At 34.4% G+C, this 12,303-nt stretch overlaps 1 long non-coding RNA gene across 1 annotated transcript; it reads right to left on the bottom strand.

Moving 5' to 3' along the window:
- Positions 1–4,336: 4,336 nt before the first annotated feature.
- Positions 4,337–12,267, bottom strand: LOC145675493 (uncharacterized). The gene is made up of 3 exons (XR_014129132.1): positions 11,937–12,267; positions 7,757–7,895; positions 4,337–5,409 (listed from the first exon to the last, which is right to left on the bottom strand). It is a non-coding gene; the product is annotated as an uncharacterized LOC145675493 (long non-coding RNA).
- Between the last annotated feature and the right edge of the window lie 36 nt (positions 12,268–12,303).

The following is a 12,303-nucleotide window of genomic DNA, read 5'->3' as shown; positions in this document are numbered from 1 at the left end:
GCCAAAGCTAGCATGGGTAAATTGTATTCAGAATGGAGTGTGAGGTTGTGCTAGTGTAAACAGCAAGAGCTCAAGAAAAACAACTTTACAAGATTGTTATTGATTTTTATGGTGAAATGCTTCAAGAATTAATAAAAATGTTCAGTTGCGCGGGTTGCAAAATGTGTATATACAGTTGTGCCACAAAGAGGAACTATGACGCAACTGCGTCATTGAAATATTTGGGGGAGTAAAAATCTATATAAAAATGTTTGATGGGGTGTAAAAAATTAATCGAAAATATTTTTTTCCATGGAAGAACACCTACGGATAGGCAATTGAGGGGGGTGCGTCATGGATATGAGAGGGTGGGCACCACTGGTATATATATATAGGTTTCCCTAAAACAAACCACAAAATTGTAAACACAACCGAGCTAGAACAATTTGCACGTTATGCCACGTGTATACTTCAGTATACACACACTAGGTTACCTTCTCGGTCATGTGTGTTCTTAACTATTGAAAATCCTACTTTGCCCTTAGGAGAGGTATCACATGCGACCTAAATGTCTCTTATTTTGCTGTCAGTTTATGGAATTTGTTTCCTGGGGGAGAGGGATGAAGTTTTGAATCCAGTTCATAATTTTATTTTATTTTGAAACCTGCTTGTTGGTACAATATCAATATGTATCATTTAAAAACAAAAAACGTCAAGAAAAACTAACTTAGATATATGGGTATGCTTTTTCTTTTTACATTCTGTTTGAACGATGTATAAAATATTATGTATTTTTGCACTACAGTACATAAAACATTATTTCCTACATTGTAATACATAGAGAAAACGCACATAAATCTGACAAATATCAATTAAAGCTTTCCTGAATTGTAATTAGAAAGAAATATGAATTAGAGATTTCCTTCTCATATCTAACATCTGATATGATCACTAATATCTAATATGATTTCCTTCTAATATCTAATTCCTGGTAATAGAAGGAAATATCACAATTCTAACGAATCTCATTCAAGAAGTCTCTACACATATATGGACTCAGGGCGGGTGTCACAATAGGTCACAACATGAGGTGCACGCTTCAGTTTGCCATTTATTAGTTGACCACTTCTTCTATACTTTTTAAACACAAAACACATCGCCTCTTTTTGGATTTTTCCCCATAATTTCTGTCAACCAAATGGTGAGAGTTCTTCTTTCTTGCCGTCGAGGTTGGTTGCTTGCGGTTGCCAACGACAAGATAATTTCCTCCCTAAAATATTTTATACTAAGAGATTTCTCAATCTTATTCCTGTTATAGAGAAAGTGCGCGTTTACCAAATTTGTTCCTCACTGCAGATCCATAATAAGTTTTTCTGTACCACTTGTTACAGCGGCGTAGAGCACTATCGTAGGAAGCCATTTGATCACTTAGATCAATTGAACACTTCCATACATTGCAGTCGACAATACATTGAGGTGTCACTTTCTCTTCTCCTCTCAGTAGTACTCGCAGCACCTGACCTAACTTTTGATTATCCAATTTAGGGCCATGGTCCATAGCGAATGAATCAGGGATGCTTTGCCCCGGGATTGGGTCACCTATTGAAATGTTGCTTATGCTTATTCAGGGGCCATGCACGCTGGTGCAAATGAGTAAGAGCTATCTTGGTCATGCTATGACGTCATTGATTTGGGAGTTTTGGATCAGATGTTATGATGATTTGGTTTTTTTTTTTTTCATGGGTATAACATTACTAAAAATTTTAATTTTATGATTTTATTACGTTATGAAATAGTACAGGTTTACGAATGCTTTTCATTTTTCTTTCCCTTTTATGGCATAAAATTTGGAGTTCGTTATCCCTTTGATGAGATGTACTAACACTGGTGCAAATGAAATCGTTAGCTTTACGTCCCACAGTTATGCCGGTTAAGCTAAAGGAGATGGTGACGATGAGAAAGTGTAGGAGAAAATTGGAGTATACCGACCCACACAGCAATGAAATATTTTCAAAACGTTTCTAAAACGTACCATCATTTTCCTTCAGAAAATGTATCCTACTTCCCTTAAGGAAATATATTCCATATGTTGTTGAAAACATTTTCCAAATAATACTGAAAATATTTTCGCAATATACTTAAAAACGTTGTAGAAATATTTTATACGCCGTTAGAAAAGTTTTCCAAAGAATGTTTTCTGTACCATTTCCACACATTACTGAAAATGTATTTGAAACGTTTTATACAATGTTAACGGGATGGTTTTTAAAATGTTTCGCATTGAATATTTTAAAATCATTTGCCAATAACACTGAAAATCATTTGTCTAAAATAAAGAAATGTTTTCTAAATATTTTTACAATGTATTGGGTACTTAGTTGAAATGTTTTCTGAAGATTTCTAATCCATTTTTAACAAAAATTAATGTTCTGTAAAATAATAATTTTAAAATATTTTCCACTCATATCAAAAAATATTTTCTATACATGACAAAAAATATTTAGTGAATATTTTCTGTACATCGCAGAAAATATTTAGAGAAAATTTTCTGTGCGTGACAGAAAATATTTAGAGAACATTTTCTGTACATGACAAAATATTTAGAGAATATTTTCTGTACAAGACAGAAAATATTTAGAGAATATAAGGTAGACATATCAAAAACATTTTCAAATTAGTTTCCTTGGTGTTTTGTAACAGTAGAAAATGTTTAGAAAATATTAAGCTAGTTTCAAATATGAATTTGTGCTAAGAAAGAAAATATTTACGATTCATTTTTCAAATAGCAATTGATATGTTTTTGATTTGTTATTGTACGTAGTTTCAGAAAGTACTTAAAATACTTTCTAACGAATTCTGGTTTTCACATAGAATATTTTAAATTTTTTCTGAATATTTTTTCGTCATTACCACGATAACACCTACAATTTGAAATACATTTCTTTCTTCAGAACTGCATACTGAACAGTTTTCCAACTCTTGTGAGTTAAAATATCTGGATTTCATTTTTACAAATTAATGGGGTGGTAGAAGTCTGTGTATGTTGGAACCGGTTTAGAACACACGGAAACTTCTATCATCACATAAATTTGTGGAAATAAATTCTAGTATTCTAATTTATAGGTTGAAGAAAGAAATGTATTTCAAACTGTAGGTGTTATGGTGGTAATGACGAAAAAATATTCAGAAAGAATTTAAAATATTTCTCTGCGAAAACCAGAATATGTTAAAAATATTTTAAGTACGTTCTGAAACTACATACAATAACAAATCAAAAACATATCAATTTTTGAAAAATAAATCGTAAATATTTTCTTTGTTAGCACAAATTCGTCTGAAACTAGTTTAATATTTTCTTAACATTTGCTACCGCTACAAAACACCAAGAAAAGTAATTTGAAAATGTTTTTGATATGTCTACCTTATATTCTCTGAATATGTTCTATCATGTACAGAAAATATTTTCTAAATATTTTGTCATGTACCCGGAATCCCTTAATATTACAAGGCGACACCACAGGGGGCACTGTGCTGTATAAGTGGAGAAAAATAAATTATCTCGGACACACTACATTATATCAATGCCAATATTCATTGAAAAATGATATGAAGAAACAATAACAATCGGAACAAATCACATGCATTTTGTGAAAAGTATTCTTAATGGAACTCCTAAAAAAAATGCTATAGTACAGTTTCTTACAAAAGTATTAAAAATATACGAAACTTACAAACACGTGTACATAGTGAGTTTTTCTTATAAAGAATCACTATAAAACGTGATCATATCACCATGAAACCAATTTATTGCACCATGTCTCTTAACACAAGGACGACGTGGACCACTCAGATGTTCACAGTCGAGGTGTCTTAATTGTGCTCTTCGTTGTATGTTTTACACAACACTAAAACAGCTATTGTAGTGCGTAGAATAAATGACAGAGCACAAGAAAGACATCCCAGGTATCAACATGTGAGTGGTTCATGTCGTTCTTGTGTTAAACGTAATGATGAAATAACTTGAATATAAAGAAATCAACTCTACTAAGTACATAATTACAAAAGGAAAGAAAATGCAAGAATGGACTAAGATTTGAACCTGTAACTTCAACTTACCGTGTCGATGCATTAACCACTAGGCTACTCACTGTTTCCGAATAGTCATTCATTCTACCACTCCTGAAGTCAGTGCTCAAGCAACCAGACCGCATTGACTATACCGCAACTTGTGAAGTACTTGGGCAACCAGTGTCTATACTACAGAACCCCACTGGTGGTAAGATTTATAGATGATAAATGGGGAAAATAACTTATTTTATATCATGTAAATATTTAATGCGATATACAATCGATTATTTCCTTGAGTTATCGTATATAATAGAGAAATTATCCTTAAAATGATCTAAATCCCACCATCCTACATTACTTATGATTACATAACAAACCGAAAGCCAAATAAAGGAATGAACCTTTAAAAGAGAATACATAAAATAAAATCCTGTAGATCTATTGAGAATAATTACAGTAATAATTACTTAATTTTACATTAAGTATACATTTGTAGTACACAATATATTTAATGTGAATACATAAACAAAAAGTCTATATTAATTTAAGTCTACTAATTGCATACCGTACATTATAATAGTTTGAAAAGTATATACACCTCATCAGTATATCAATTTTAACAAGTGTTATATAACATTAAAAAAAACTCTTACTTTGTAAGAAAAGCTCGAACAGAGTTGCACCTTACAAACTCTTCCCCACACCCTAGTATTGTAGTTCAGAAGATGACTGTACCAATCACCGAAAACCAAGCAGCAGAATCATGCGTTTACTTACGTCCCCCCTCCCCTCAACACATACAAAATAAGTTAAACTATTTCTTGAAAAGTTCTCTGTCACCTTCATCTAAGAATATATTTAACGATACGAAGTAGGTATATTATACATTACTTTAGAGTCTGAAGTGTGATTTAACTGCCATAAATTAAAACTAAACATAATATGCACGCAAATTAACTTAAATGAGTACCATACGCATCACACGAAGCGAGCTACGCCAATAAAAAAAATCACAGTCAATAAGAATTAATTACACCTTCAGTCTAGATTTTTAAATTGGTGTTATGTTGACGCTATGAATTTTGGGCTTCCTACACTAAATGTCTCTATGCCAAACTCTCTATATATAAAACGTTTTTCGTCGAATCTGCAAATTGAGCAAGCCGCGCGCTAATAATGGAAGGCTGATGATAGTTCATCACATAGGAAGACACTTTGAAATGCTAGGTGAGTCACAACACTTTCTTCCTTTCTCTGGGATTCATCCTTACTTACAGTCAAATTTGGTACCGTCTATGTAGTACCTGTGTGTGGCGTATCTTGAAATCATCTCGGTTGATAGCCTCCAAACGAAGTGGACTCCTAAAATAAAGCAATTGTTGTAAAATTACTATTTGTAGCATGTGTGGCAAAATTTAAAAACGAAAGATATCTCAGAATCAAGGTTAAGTCAAACGAAGCGTTTTATGCGTTTTTTTTTAATATACATATATCTTACCTCAGGCTATCCAAAATACTAAAACATTGTTTCCTATACTTTTGGAAGTTATATACTAAATATCTTAATAACTGTCAATCAAATTTGGTACGCTGAATAAAGTTATAGTGTAGATATAGAATTGAAACTATGATCCAAACTTAAAATAATGATATTACAGAACACAATAAACTTAACTTAGGATGAAAATGGAAACTGTAGATGCATGAGTATTACTGAGCGAAGGAAGGAAAGTAACTCAGCTGGGTTACGAGTTTGACAGAGTTCATACACAGAAATCATTGGGTGGTTTATATTTCCAGCTTCGACTTAAGAGATAAAGAAGATAAGCTCACTTTAAACAGTTAAAAAGAAAAAAAAAACTTTTAAAAGATTTATTTTATTCTGAATGTATGTTCAGTATTTGTAAATAAATAATGTAGAAAACCGACACAGAGCTTGCCCGCTGGACTCTGGCGCCCTAATCCCAACTCCGCTATTTGCATGCCTGCCATGAAATAATAGAGATAAGTGCAGATTAAGGGTAGCTTAATATTTACATTTTTTTTAACGATACTTACAGTATGGCGCTAAATTCGTCGTACAAAAGCAGAGGAGTGTTTCCTGAGAGTAAAACAAACAAAAAAGTTCCAATAAACTTAGGGCGAAAAGCCCATCGTTCATGTGTTATAGGCTGCCGAAAACATGAAAAAAAATCAATTCTAAAGGTCCACAGCTCCAAAACTATGGGACCTACCAAAGTCGGGTCAAGACTTCACTTAGGAACTAGTATGTGCTCTATCTAAAAATACATGTTTTAGAATCCTAAGGAATCACCCCTCTGCTTTTGTACACCGAATTTAGCACCATACTGTATAAATTAATAAGGTAGAACTATATGTGGTCCTTCTCACTATGCTCACTTATATATATATCTTAAAGGCTAGTGATAAATAACACCAGCCCTCTGCTCCTATACCACCTTGTGATACCGGAGCAGGACGTTTGGACGCAAAGCCGTATATCTAAATAGGTTAATCTACTTAAATGGGTTATAATGCATTTCAAAAATAGAAACCGGATGATTACGTACTAAAAGCCTTAAAAATAGGCACTAATATCACTAAAACTCTTATAAAAAAAAAACTGCACAACCTAAAATTAAGTAGTTCGGAAAGGTTAAATTTGATGCAAATTTTCTTTAAAATGTCATCTTCAAAACTCTAAATTTTCCTTACGTTATAGTCCTATGGCAGTCACTAAAAGTCTCAGTTGCAACAAATGCTTAATTTAGTTCTATTTTTTTGTATAATGCAGAAAAAATGGGTCTAATTATTTTGTTTTTAGAATGATATATCGTAATTTCAGGAAAATGGGAGATAATGGACTGCAGAACTTTTTTTCAGCATTAATCTGTATTGGGCTAAAATAAAATTTGCTGTAGGCATCCTACAACACCCCAAAGTAAACTTCTGTGAAGTTATCTTTACAATATCTCTAACGTAAAGGATATTCATAACTTCATAGCAATTCATAACACTGCATTACTGCTTATTACTACGTATTTGCAACACAGATAATTGGAAAGGATACAACAGTGAAACAAGAAGTAAACAGTGAAATCTAATATACCTATTGAATAATTTACTTTGTCTTATGTTACAATTACCATGACGGAATTATGGGCCAAATCCAGCATTATTCTGCAATGTCAACAGTTTCAAAATTCTGCACGGCGAATTCTTTCATCAGCTTGAATATATTTTCTTCTTTCAGTTCAGTTGATTTTAAGTTTAACGTCCCGTAAACAGCGAGGCTATGCAAAACGTGAACCTACTGATTAACGGGGAATCCGAACCACGACGTGAACTCTCGTCGGGAATTTTCTCCTTTTCTTGGGCGGATCGTCTTCTCGAAGCATTGCCTCGTGTCCTGCTTCTCTTTTTTCCTTCGAAATGCATCAATAAAGCGCCAAATCAACCAATGTCGTTCCTTTACGTTCGATATATTATAAAGAACAAAAGTTTGTTTATTTTGGGGTGTCATTGGCTGCCTACAGTAAATTTAATTTGACCCATTCTTCCTATTTAAATGTATAGTTAGTGCCTATTTCTATGAAAGTTTATTAATATTATAATCTCAACTTTCTATTAATACAATAGTCTCAACTATATGGTTTAATGGGCATATCGAATAATAATAATAATAATAAAACATTCAATAAATACTCACTTCCTGAACTACCCAATACATAGCATAAAGTACACCATTTTCATTCCAAAACCAGCTCGTATACATTTTTTCTGATCTCTCGGAACAGGTCAATACTTAATAAACATTTCTTATGTTTTGTACCATGTGTTTTAATAATCTATTATAGAAAAAGAAAATGAAAAAAATTAAAATATGTACAGTATTTTACAAATTTTAAGTCACATCTTTATAGTAAGTAAAAATTAATGAGAAACTTCAGTTGTTTTTAACTTAAATTAGATGTTCTTATTAGATATCTGGTGCCTTCCATTTCAATTCAGGCAAAAAAATAAATAAATAAATAAAAAATAAAATTGTACCATCACCATCTCAGATATTGTTCAAACTTTTATTTATAGGAACTAAACATGTTTTAATTTTGGGACCTTTTTTTTTTGTCGGAAAAAAAATTCCCGCCAAGTAATGGGCCATCAAGGACGGGGAGTACAATTCATGAATTGTAGAAAACATGGAAAATGGTCAAATTCGGAGCCCCACAATTCAGCTATGGAGATATGTAGAGCTATAATTCTTGTTGTGGTATGTACATAGGGATATGAATAAACTATAGTTTATTTCAGTTTGTTTTGCGCATGCGTATCTATTTGTACATAAATTAACAAATGAACGTAAGTTTATGTGAAAAGTCGAAGTTTGTGCTTTTATTTAAGCACTTCCGGTTCGAATTTTAAATTCCGTTTTCACGGTTGGTAAGACGTAGTTACCCGCTTTCCCCCCCAAAAAAAAAGTATCGCTTCTGTGTGCAACCGTTTTATCGCAAAAAGTTCGAGAAATCGGCAAATTTTCAAAAATCGCCATTTTCTCAAAAACATCATAATTTAAAATTCTTAAATTTTGTCAGATGCTTCAACTGTACATGAATAATAAACACACCAAATAGCATTCTCGACCAATGCTTCATGAACGAACTACTGCCATTTGAAGTTAGCGAACTTTCGTTAACTTTGAAGTCACAGTTGGCAATAGTGAAAACAATGAAACTGCAAAAAAGAAAGTGTAAAAAAATGCTACCGCAAAGCATCGTGTAAAATTTCAAGATACAAATTCTATTTTACTGCATGTGGACTTCGCTTAAACTGGACTGTTATTCTGCAAAGGGAAGTTCAGAGTGATCACTGGAGAAACGAGCAAATCTCCTTCTTTACGGGAGTGATATATTATTATGAAACAACTGAGAATTTGCTGTAATAAGCGACGACAAAACACACGATTCGGCCCGTACTCATAGCCATGAATAAGATTCTAAAAATAGTCGAAGAAAAGCGAAAATATAAGTTATAGAAAAAGGTTCGAATACGTGAAAATAAGTGTCTACAATTTACCAAACCGTTTCAGTGATTTCTGATGGTGCTGCATTCCAATTTAAAAATTGCTTTCAGATGTCCAAAACGCAGACAGGTCCGATAAAGCAGTGGCTTTTCAGTGAAACCGGCCGTGGTAAGGGTCTCTGCGACATATTGGGGAGAGGGGGGATAAGGATATGGCAACATGGCAAAACGAAAAACACATTCACAGTATTAAACCTGCAGAAGAGAAATGAAAATGAAATGAAATCTTGTCCATAGTCAAAAAACATTTATATTCACTTCTCTTATTCTCTTCTGGAAACCTGTACCCTGTTGAAGAACCACGTGAAAACAAAGAAAAAAAATGAAATGAAATATTGGAGTTTTACGTCCCATGTTTATGCCGGTTAGGCTAAAGGAGACGGTGATGATGACTAATGAATGAAATGGTGGAATGAAGAAAGTGGGAGGAAACGGGAGAACCCCGAGAAAACCCACGCACATGGTGTTTGTCCACCACAAAGTTCACTTGGCGGGGGCTGGGATCGAACCCAGGACCCCAAGCACCAGAGGTGAACGCTCTACCACTGAGCCACCGCGGCCCCTAAACCTGCAGAAGAATTCGTGAGTATAGTGCAAGTACCAACTCCGGGTATTACTCTCGTCTTGTTGTCAAGAACCGAATTCGACAATTAACCCCCCCCCAAAAAAAGTGGGAAAGTGTGCGACCGGTAACTGTTATTTACCGAAGTCATCTTTGGCTTTTATTGCAGTAACGGGTCATCATGGACTAACTTCAAGCTTTTCCCAAAATCGAGCTGCAATTCAAAGTGTAGATTTAAGAAATCTGCAAAAATGAACTTTTGTTACATACATATATGATAACCAGTGATGGATAGCAGAAATATTATCAATAAATCATAAATTACATGAAATTGAAGTGTTCTTTGTGTTTCCAGGAGGCGCGGTGGCTCAGTGGTAGAGCGTTCACCTCCGGTGCTTGGGGTCCTTGGTTCGATCCCAGCTCGCGCCGTGTGGACTTTGTGGTGGACAAACACCGTGCTCATGGGTTTCCTAGGGTTTCTCCCGTTTCCTCCCACTTTCTTCATTCCACTATTTCACTCATTTCTCATAACCACAGGAGTGAAGTAAAGCTATATTAGATGTAAGGCATAGTTGTATGGGATATAAAATCTTTGGACTACCCTCGGTTACATGCATATCCACCGTCGCTGACATGCCCGCTCCATACGGAATGACAGTGTGAATATAAGTAATTACTGTCAGTGCACACTGCACAGCATATTGAAATGAATCTTGAGTAACAGTGAAAGCATTGTATGTGTTAGTGGGGTTAAGTTCCAAAGTTGGTCGTCCGTATCTAGTAAAATTTTGAAAATTTACCGGCAAGAAATAAATTTGATTGTTCGTGTGCTTCATAATGTATAAGGAAAGCGAAAGTTGTGTTTATTTTCTTATATAAACGGTTTTAAGCATGGAACTATTTGTCAAGCGGAGGGAACTACTTGGCACAAGGTTACTTCATGGTAGGATTATGGGAATGTAATGAGCATTTGTTTTTGAAAACATTGCTGGTGATAATCAGGAAAAGCCATTAAAAGTAAGTAAGTCATGGCTCAATAAACCTAAAAATAAATTGTAGAGAATGTGGTAAGCAAATAACTATAAAGAAACGTGGAGAAAGATATATTGTTTACTGTAACGGTAAGTGACATAACGAACAAGGCAGCAATTTTCTAGAACACAGGTCCCTTTTCCCATTTAACTGTAATAAAAACAGAAAACAACGTGCCCTGCGGGGCACTAATCCGTCTCCACTCGCTAACGGTCACTCGGCATTATTATGTGAATTAAATGTAAAACTTTGGTAAAGAAAGGAACCAATTATTACACTTTTAGCCAAAACCTAGGCGGACGACCAACTTGGGAATAACTGCCTGTTAGTGTGTTATTCCACTATCATCGTTTATGCGCATAACCCCCGTCGCTGACGCGCCTGCTCCCTACGGACGCACTCTTGTCACTCGGGTTTTCGTGCTGCACTCCTGCCCTGTCTCAGTTAGATAGCACTTGTGCTTTTCAGTGGCCACCTAGCACAAACTGGTTTGTGTTTTATGCACGGGTTAATTTACAACGCCCGCTCCAGCAGGTATACTCACTCAGAAAGGAGAAATTACACATTAATAATTTTATGAAAATGGATCAAAACTTACCTAACCTTAAGCTAACCTCTACCCTACCCTACTTATTTATATCTTACTCTACTTTATCTTACCCTACTCTACTATATTTTTTCAAAGGGCCCTACTTATCGATGCACAGTTGGAGCGTGTCTTGTAGTGCTTTCGTGGTAACCGCTACTATTTTCACTTTAAAATAAATTAACTAAATAAAATTAGAGGTAATAGTTAAGAACAGCTATTTCTCATCTCCCGTGCACGAGGATACATCTTACTGTTGCACTACCTAAACACCCTAAGTACAAGGGCAAGAACTCAGTCTATTACCTACTTTTTAACATCCTAGATAGTCAATGAATAATTCCTGAAAGTATGACGTTTCTCGTGCTCCCCTAAATGGGAAGTACGGCTCCTTAACTATAACCTAATTAATTAGAGATTACAGAATCAATCAACTTTCTAAGAAACTTTTCTCCATGAGTAAAAGAAACCCGTTTTTGCTATTTCAAACATATTTGTCAATAATTACGTATATTCCTAAAATCATCACTTGAGGTACAAAAAGGAAATATAAATTGAAAAAAAAGTTGGGGTTCATGTATTAATTAAATCTTCATATTTTCAAGACAAAACAAAGAAATATATACATACCTTCCACGCCAAGTTCCTTGCTTACATCTGCCCATACTTTGTTCGAGACCTGTCGTTTGTCTGGATAAGCTTGATTCCACAACTTTATCAAAAGCACAATTCATTAAAGCATGAACAAGCATCTACTTCCATCTTCATTTTTATTTTATCTCCGCACCTTGCAACGTCGTCTGGTTTCACGCAAAACAAAATTGATTTCAATTCCTCTACCAGCGTTGCCAGACTCACAGCTCGGAATTATTCCAAAACCTGATCGAAATTATGCTAGATTCGGTCAAATTATGCTAGATCCTAATAATTACTAATTCAGGAGTTTAAAAAAAACGAAGCTGAGATACGATGACGTAACTTAAAACATGCAGTGCGC

This window comes from Thermobia domestica, chromosome 18 (genome assembly GCF_964235325.1).
Source record: "Thermobia domestica chromosome 18, izTheDome1.hap1.1, whole genome shotgun sequence".
Taxonomy (NCBI): domain Eukaryota; kingdom Metazoa; phylum Arthropoda; class Insecta; order Zygentoma; family Lepismatidae; genus Thermobia; species Thermobia domestica.
Note: the sequence above shows the minus strand (reverse complement) of the source record. Positions and strands in the feature narration are given on the sequence as shown.